A 7,859-nucleotide genomic window follows, 5' to 3' on the forward strand; every position below is an offset into this window, starting at 1 on the left:
TACAATTTAGTTCTTACAATTAAATCATATATTATTTCAAATCATATTTCAAATTAATATTGTATATTCCTATATGTATTTATTTTCAATTATTGGTTCGTGAATCGTCGAGCACAGTCAAAGGTAATTGCATAAATGAAAACACTTCAAAATATATGAGATTCAACAATACAGACTTTAATTATCGTGTCGAAACTTATAAGATTAAGTTTAAATTTGGTCGGAAATTCCCGGGTCATCACATATATTATCTGCTGAAATTAATTTACCGTTTGCTAATTCGAGTAAAAATTTACTATCCAAAGGTGTCAATGGGCAACTTAACTTAGCACAAAAATCTCTACTCATATAGCTTCTATCCGCACCCGAATCAAATAAAATATAAGCAGATTTATTATCAATAAGAAACGTACCCGTAACAAGCTCCGGTTCTTCCTGCGCTTCTGCCGTATTAATATTGAAAACTCTTCCATGGCCCTGCCCATTAGTATTTCCCTGATTCGGGCAATTACTTCTAATGTGGCCCGGTTTTCCACATCCATAACAAATAAAGGCGGCATTACTTGTTTCGCCACTATTTGTTCCTTTAGTTCTGTTAAACTTTGGTCCGTAGACCTCACACTTTTTCGCACCATGGCCAGTTCTTTTACACTTGGTGCAAAATGTCGTGCAGAACCCATTCTGGTGGTACTCTTCACACCCTTTGGCATTTTTGGTTTTTGTTGCCGTTGTTGTTATTGAGGTTGTTGTTGGGATTGTTGTTGTTATTGGAACGGTTGTTGTAGTTGTTGTTGTTGGGATGTTTGTTGTAGTTATTGTTGGGATTGCGGTTATTGTTGCGATTGTTGTTGCGGTTGTGGTTGTAATTGTTGTTGTTGTTGTTGTATTGGTGACCCTTGTCACTGGTTTCTTCCCACTTTCTCTTGAGTTGTTTCGTGTTGGCTTCTTCGGCCGCCTGCTCTTTAATTCTTTCCTCAATCTGATTTATGAGTTTATGAGCCATTCGACTTGCCTTTTGTATGGAAGCGGGTTCGCGTGAACTCACATCTTCTTGAATCCTTACTGGTAACCCTTTTATAAACGCGTCAATCTTCTCTTCTTCATCTTCGAATGTTCCTGTACATAATAGACACAACTCTGTGAATCGTCGTTCATATGTGGTATTGTTGAACCCTTGTGTTCTTAACTCTCTAAGCTCTACCTTGAGCTTATTGACTTCGTTTCTAGGACGGTACTGCTCGTTCATCAATTGCTTGAATGCCGACCACAGTAGTGCGTAAGCAGCATTTTGTCCTACCTGTTCAAGATAGGTGTTCCACCACGTTAACGCAGTATATGTGAAGGTATGCGTAGCATACTTAACTTTATCCTCTTCAGTACACTTACTTATGGTAAACACCGATTCGACTTTCTCGGTCCACCGTTTCAATCCAATTGGTCCTTTAGTTCCATCAAATTCCAAAGGTTTGCAGGTAGTGAATTCTTTGTAGGAGCATCCTACACGATTTCTTGTGGAATTAGTTCCACTGCTAGATCCAGAGTTATTGTTATTTTGCATCTCAGCCTGTACTGCGGCTATGTTTACTGCAAGGAAAACACGGAAGTCTTCCTCGCTCATGTTCAAATTCTGACGAGTCGACGGTGCCATTTTCTTCAAAAATAGCCAAAAGAATTGAGTTAATCATATAGAATTTAAGAGTAGTCAATAGTATTTCGTAGCATAATATGAACTCATTTATAAAAGCTTTTTCTTCATATTAGCATTTTATAAGTTTAAATTCGGGTACTACCTACCCGTTAAGTTCATACTTAGTAGCTAATATACAATTCAACTACAACAATTCCATATGAAAAACTGATTATAATAATATATCACATATAAATATTCTTCAAACTTACAACATCGCTATATTACATATAACATGAAATATAGTACACTTTGATACAGGACAGTTTTGAAGATAAATCTAGTTAATACGCAAGTTGTTCAGCAAAGGAAATAAAGACACGTAATTCATAAGTCCAGAAACAAGTCATGCATTCTGGTTTTACTAAGACGACTTCCCATCCTTGGTCTTGTAGAAAATAATCGTTATGACCATTGGCTAGACAGCATATTATAATGTCATCAAAAGGACGAGGGTTTCGTAATGTCCAACAACCCCGTAATAATCTAAAAACCTTGTTTCTCACCCCAACTACTGAATCCGTCACTTGTGAGAAGGTTTTATTTAAAAGCTGCAATCTGATGTTCTTTTTCTCACTTTGGTAAGAAGCGAACATCACTAACCCGTAAGCATAACATGCTTCTTTATGTTGCATGTTAGAAGCTCTTTCTAATTCACGAAATCCTATGTTGGGATATGTTGAGTCAAAATAGGTTCTTAACCCGTAGCGTAAAATTACATTTGGGTTCCCCGCATTTAACGCTTTAAAGAAAACACGGCGTAACTTACGGTCTCCCCAATGTGATATACCCTACCTATCAAAGGAAAACCTTTTATAAACTAAGGCATTTCTGGAAAGTCTTTCAAATGTTTGACAAGTTAATTTTGCCATAATTAATTGTGCTGATGAATTCTGACCGATTCTAGACAAGATTTCCTCAATCATATCCTCTGGTAGATCTTCTAAAATATTTGGTTGTCTACCCTTAACGTCCATTTTGTTTTTATACTGTAAAATAGACAAGGATTAGATTCGTAAAAGATAATTAACAAACAATACAAGCAATTTTTACATAGAACATAAAAGTACAAGCACACTACAATACATATAATACACAACATGATTACAACCCTCTAATCTGAATCACTGGTTTCTTCTTCTTCGGACTTGGTTCGTTTTCCTAATTTTCTAGGAATATATGGTGTTCCTCTAATACGAGCCGTCATTTTCCACAATGGTTTAGAAAAACCTGGTGGTTTAGAGGTACCCGAGTCATTGTTACATTTTAGGAAATACAAATGTTGCCGATACATATAAAGTTCATCGGGGTTGGAATCGGGTTTCTCTATTTTTATACCTTTCCCTTATTATTTTCTTTCGCTTTATTAAATTGGGTCGAGGTAATTTCTATAACATCATCGGAATCCTCATCGGGATCCGATTCATCAGAAAATTGATAATCTTCCCAATAGTTTGCTTTCTCGGCGGAATCACCATTGACCATTATTAACTTTGGTCCGTTGGTTGAGGATTTTCTTTTATTTAATCGAGGTATCAATATTTCTTCCTCCGGAACCTCTTCTTCTTCTTCTTCCGGTTCCTCCTCTTCTGATTCCTCTTCTTCCGGTTCCTCTTCTTCCGGTTCCTCTTCTTCCGGTTCCTCTTCGGGAATTTGTGAATCTTCCCAAATTATATTCGACTCTTCATTATTATCAGGTGATTCGATGGGATTTGTACTAGTGGTAGACACCTATTACACAATATCAAACACATTAAGAGGTTAATATATCACATAATATTTACATGTTAATAATATATAGTTTCCAACAAAAGTGTTAAGCAATCGTTTTTAAAGAAAACACGGTCGAAGTCCAGACTTACTAATGTATCCTAACAAACTCGATAAGACACACTAATGCAAATTTCTGGTTCTCTAAGACCAACGCTCGGATACCAACTGAAATGTCCCGTTCATATTGATTATAAATGTTCCATATTAATTGATTTCGTTGCGAGGTTTTGACCTCTATATGAGACGTTTTTCAAAGACTGCATTCATTTTTAAAACAACTATAACCTTTATTTTATCGATAAAGGTTTAAAAAGCATTACGTAGATTATCAAATAATGATAATCTAAAATATACCGTTTACACACGACCATTACACAATGGTTTACAATAAGAATATATTACATCAAAAATAAGTTTCTTGAATGCAGTTTTTACATAATATCATACAAGCATGGACTCCAAATCTTGTCCTTATTTTAGTATGCAACAGCGGAAGCTCTTAATAATCACCTGAGAATAAACATGCTTAAAACGTCAACAAAAAATGTTGGTGAGTTATAGGTTTAACCTATATATTATCAAATCATAATAATAGACCACAAGATTTCATATTTCAATATACATCCCATATATAGAGATAAAATTCATTCATATGGTGAACACCTGGTAACCGACATTAACAAGATGCATATAGAATATCCCCATCATTCCGGGACACCCATCAGATATGATAATTTCGAAGTGCTAAAGCATTCCAAATTCCAGAATGGGGCTTGTTGGGCCCGATAGATCTATCTTTAGGATTCGCATCAATTTGGGGGTCTGTTTCCAAATTCTTAGGCTACCAAGCTAAAAAGGGGCATATTCGGCTTCGATCATTCACCCATATAAAGTAGTTTCATTTACTTGTGTCTATTTCGTAAAACATTTATAAAACTGCATGTATTCTCATCCCAAAATATTAGATTTTAAAAGTGGGACTATAACTCACTTTCACAGATTTTTACTTCGTCGGGAAGTAAGACTTGGCCACTGGTCGATTCACGAACCTATAACAAATATGTACATATATATCAAAGTATGTTCAAAATATATTTACAATATTTTTAATACGTTTTACTGTTTTAAGTTTATTAAGTCAGCTGTCCTCGTTAGTAACCTACAACTAGTTGTCCATAGTTAGATGTACAGAAATAAATCGATATATATTATGTTGAATCAATCCACGACCCAGTGTATACATGTCTCAGGCTAGATCACAACTCAAAGTATATATATTTTTGGAATCAACCTCAACCCTGTATAGCTAACTCCAACATTACTGCATATAGAGTGTCTATGGTTGTTCCAGATAATATATATAGATGGGTCGATATGATATGTCAAAACATTTGCATACGTGTCTATGGTATCCCAAGATTACATAATATATTAGAATACATGTATAATACAATATAAGTTAGCTAGGATATGATTTGTATAGAATTGTTACAATATTTCCCGTAGCTACAACAATCAAAAAATATCCAATCTTGTTTTACCCATAACTTCTTCGTTTTAAATCCGTTTGGAGTGAATCAAATTGCTATGGTTTCATATTGAACTTAAGTTTATGAATCTAAACAGAAAAATTATAAGTTTATAGTCGGAAATACAGGTCACAAGTCGTTTTTGTAAAGGTAGTCATTTCAGTCGAAAGAACGACGTCTAGATGACCATTTTGGAAAACATACTTCCACTTTGAGTTTAGCCATGATTTTTGGATATAGTTTCATGTTCATAAGAAAAATCATTTTCCCAGAAGAAAAACTTTTAAATCAAAGTTTATCATAGTTTTTAATTATCAAACCCAAAACAGCCCGCGGTGTTCCTACGACGGCGTATGTCCGGTTTTACGGTGTTTTTCGTGTTTTCGGGTTTTAAATCATTAAGTTAGCATATCATATAGATATAGAACATGTGTTTAGTTGATTTTAAAAGTCAAGTTAGAAGGATTAACTTTTGTTTGCGAACAAGTTTAGAATTAACTAAACTATGTTCTAGTGATTTCAAGTTTAAACCTTCGAATAAGGTAGTTTTATATATATGAATCGAATGATGTTATGAACATCGTTACTATCTCAGGTTTTGTGGATTAACCTACTGGAAATGAGAAAAATAGATCTAGCTTCAAAGGATCCTTGGATGGCTTGAAAGTTCTTGAAGCAGAATCATGACACGAAAACAAGTTCAAGTAAGATTTCCACTCGAAATAAGATTGTTATAGTTATAGAAATTGAATCAAAGTTTGAATATGAGTATTACCTTATATTATAAAGATATCTTACTGTAAATAAAAAAAAATTCTTGAGGTTGGATGATCACTTTACAAGATTGGAAGTAAGCTAGCAAACTTGGAAATATTCTTGATTTTATGAAACTAGAACTTATAGAATTTATGAAAAACACTTAGAACTTGAAGATAGAACTTGAGAGAGATCAATTAGATGAAGAAAATTGAAGAATGAAAGTGTTTGTAGGTGTTTTTGGTCGTTGGTATATGGATTAGATATAAAGGATGTGTAATTTTGTTTACATGTAAATAAGTCATGAATGATTACTAATATTTTTGTAATTTTATGAGATATTTCATGCTAGTTGTCAAATGATGGTTCCCACATATGTTAGGTGACTCACATGGGCTGCTAAGATCTTATCATTGGAGTGTATATACCAATAGTACATACATCTAAAAGTTGTGTATTGTACGAGTATGAATACGGGTGCATACGAGTAGAATTGTTGATGAAACTGAACGAGGATGTAATTGTAAGCATTTTTGTTAAGTAGAAGTATTTTTATAAGTGTCTTGAAGTCTTTCAAAAGTGTATGAATACATATTAAAACACTACATGTATATACATTTTAACTGAGTCGTTAAGTCATCGTTAGTCGTTACATGTAAATGTTGTTTTGAAGCCTTTAGGTTACCGATCCTGTTAAGTGTTGTTAACCCATTGTTTATTATATCAAATGAGATGTTAAATTATTACATTATCATGATATTATGATGTACTAATATATCTTAATATGATATATATACAATTAAATGTCGTTACAACGATAATAGTTACATATATGCCTCGTTTCGAAATCCTTAAGTTAGTAGTCTTGTTTTTACATATGTAGTTCATTGTTAATATACTTAATGATATGTTTACTTATCATAATACCATGTTAACTATATATATATATCCATATATATGACATCGTATAGTTTTTACAAGTTTTAACGTTCGTGAATCACCGGTCAACTTGGGTGGTCAATTGTCTATATAAAACCTATTTCAATTAATCAAGTCTTAACAAGTTTGATTGCTTAACATGTTGGAAACACTTAATCATGTAAATAACAATTTCATTTAATATATATAAACATGGAAAAGTTCGGGTCACTACATAATTAGTGTAGTTTAACACTATAGTATAACAGAAACACACATGTAATGTAACGACTTAATTAGTAGATGAATCTAATATTATACAAATGTCAATAGGTACCGTACTTAACGGACGTCGTCCTAGAGCTCTGTTAGACATTAACAATGCCGATATCACTTCATGCCCAAATATGCGTATCTAAAAAAATGGCTACATCATGTACTGACATAAGATCTAAGAAACGAGGTAGACCCCACCATCTGACATAAGATCTTACTTGATTGCATAAACGCAACTAGTAGTCTATTATATTCTACTTTTCCAATGGTATGCATCTTCATGGTTGATTCTGACATCACACACCCGTCTCTTGAGGGTTCAAACCATACCGGCAGATAGTCCCTAGATGGACTACAAAGGTTCATCCTCTCAAAGTTCCTCAGAAGTGCCTCCTTACCCTGTGAGCAATTTCACCTTACTTTTAATAGCGTGATCAATTCAATATTTTAACCACTACAAACATTAGGGGTTCAAACCATACCGGCGTAAGGTAATGTCGTAAAGTAACGTCGTAAGGTAACGGCATAATGACGATGATGATGATGATGAAGATGACAATGATGACAGTGATGACGGTGATGTCCGTGATGACGATGATGACAGTGATGATGTGACGACCCGGAAATTTTCGAACAAATTTAAACTTTATCTTTATATCATTAGATAAATATTTCAAACATATATATTACGTACAAATTTACAATTCTAAATAAAAATATATATATATATATATATATATATATATATATATATATATATATATATATATATATATATATTTTAACTTAGTCATAAACCGTCCTGATTTAAAATAATATATTTTGATAAACAACGAGCCACTGATTTATAGAAGCAAATGACCACAACGCTCAATTGAATAAGTTACACTTTGAGTGAGTTAGTTTTTCATTGATTTGAG

This window comes from Rutidosis leptorrhynchoides, chromosome 4, assembly GCF_046630445.1.
Source record: "Rutidosis leptorrhynchoides isolate AG116_Rl617_1_P2 chromosome 4, CSIRO_AGI_Rlap_v1, whole genome shotgun sequence".
Classification (NCBI taxonomy): Eukaryota; Viridiplantae; Streptophyta; class Magnoliopsida; order Asterales; family Asteraceae; genus Rutidosis; species Rutidosis leptorrhynchoides.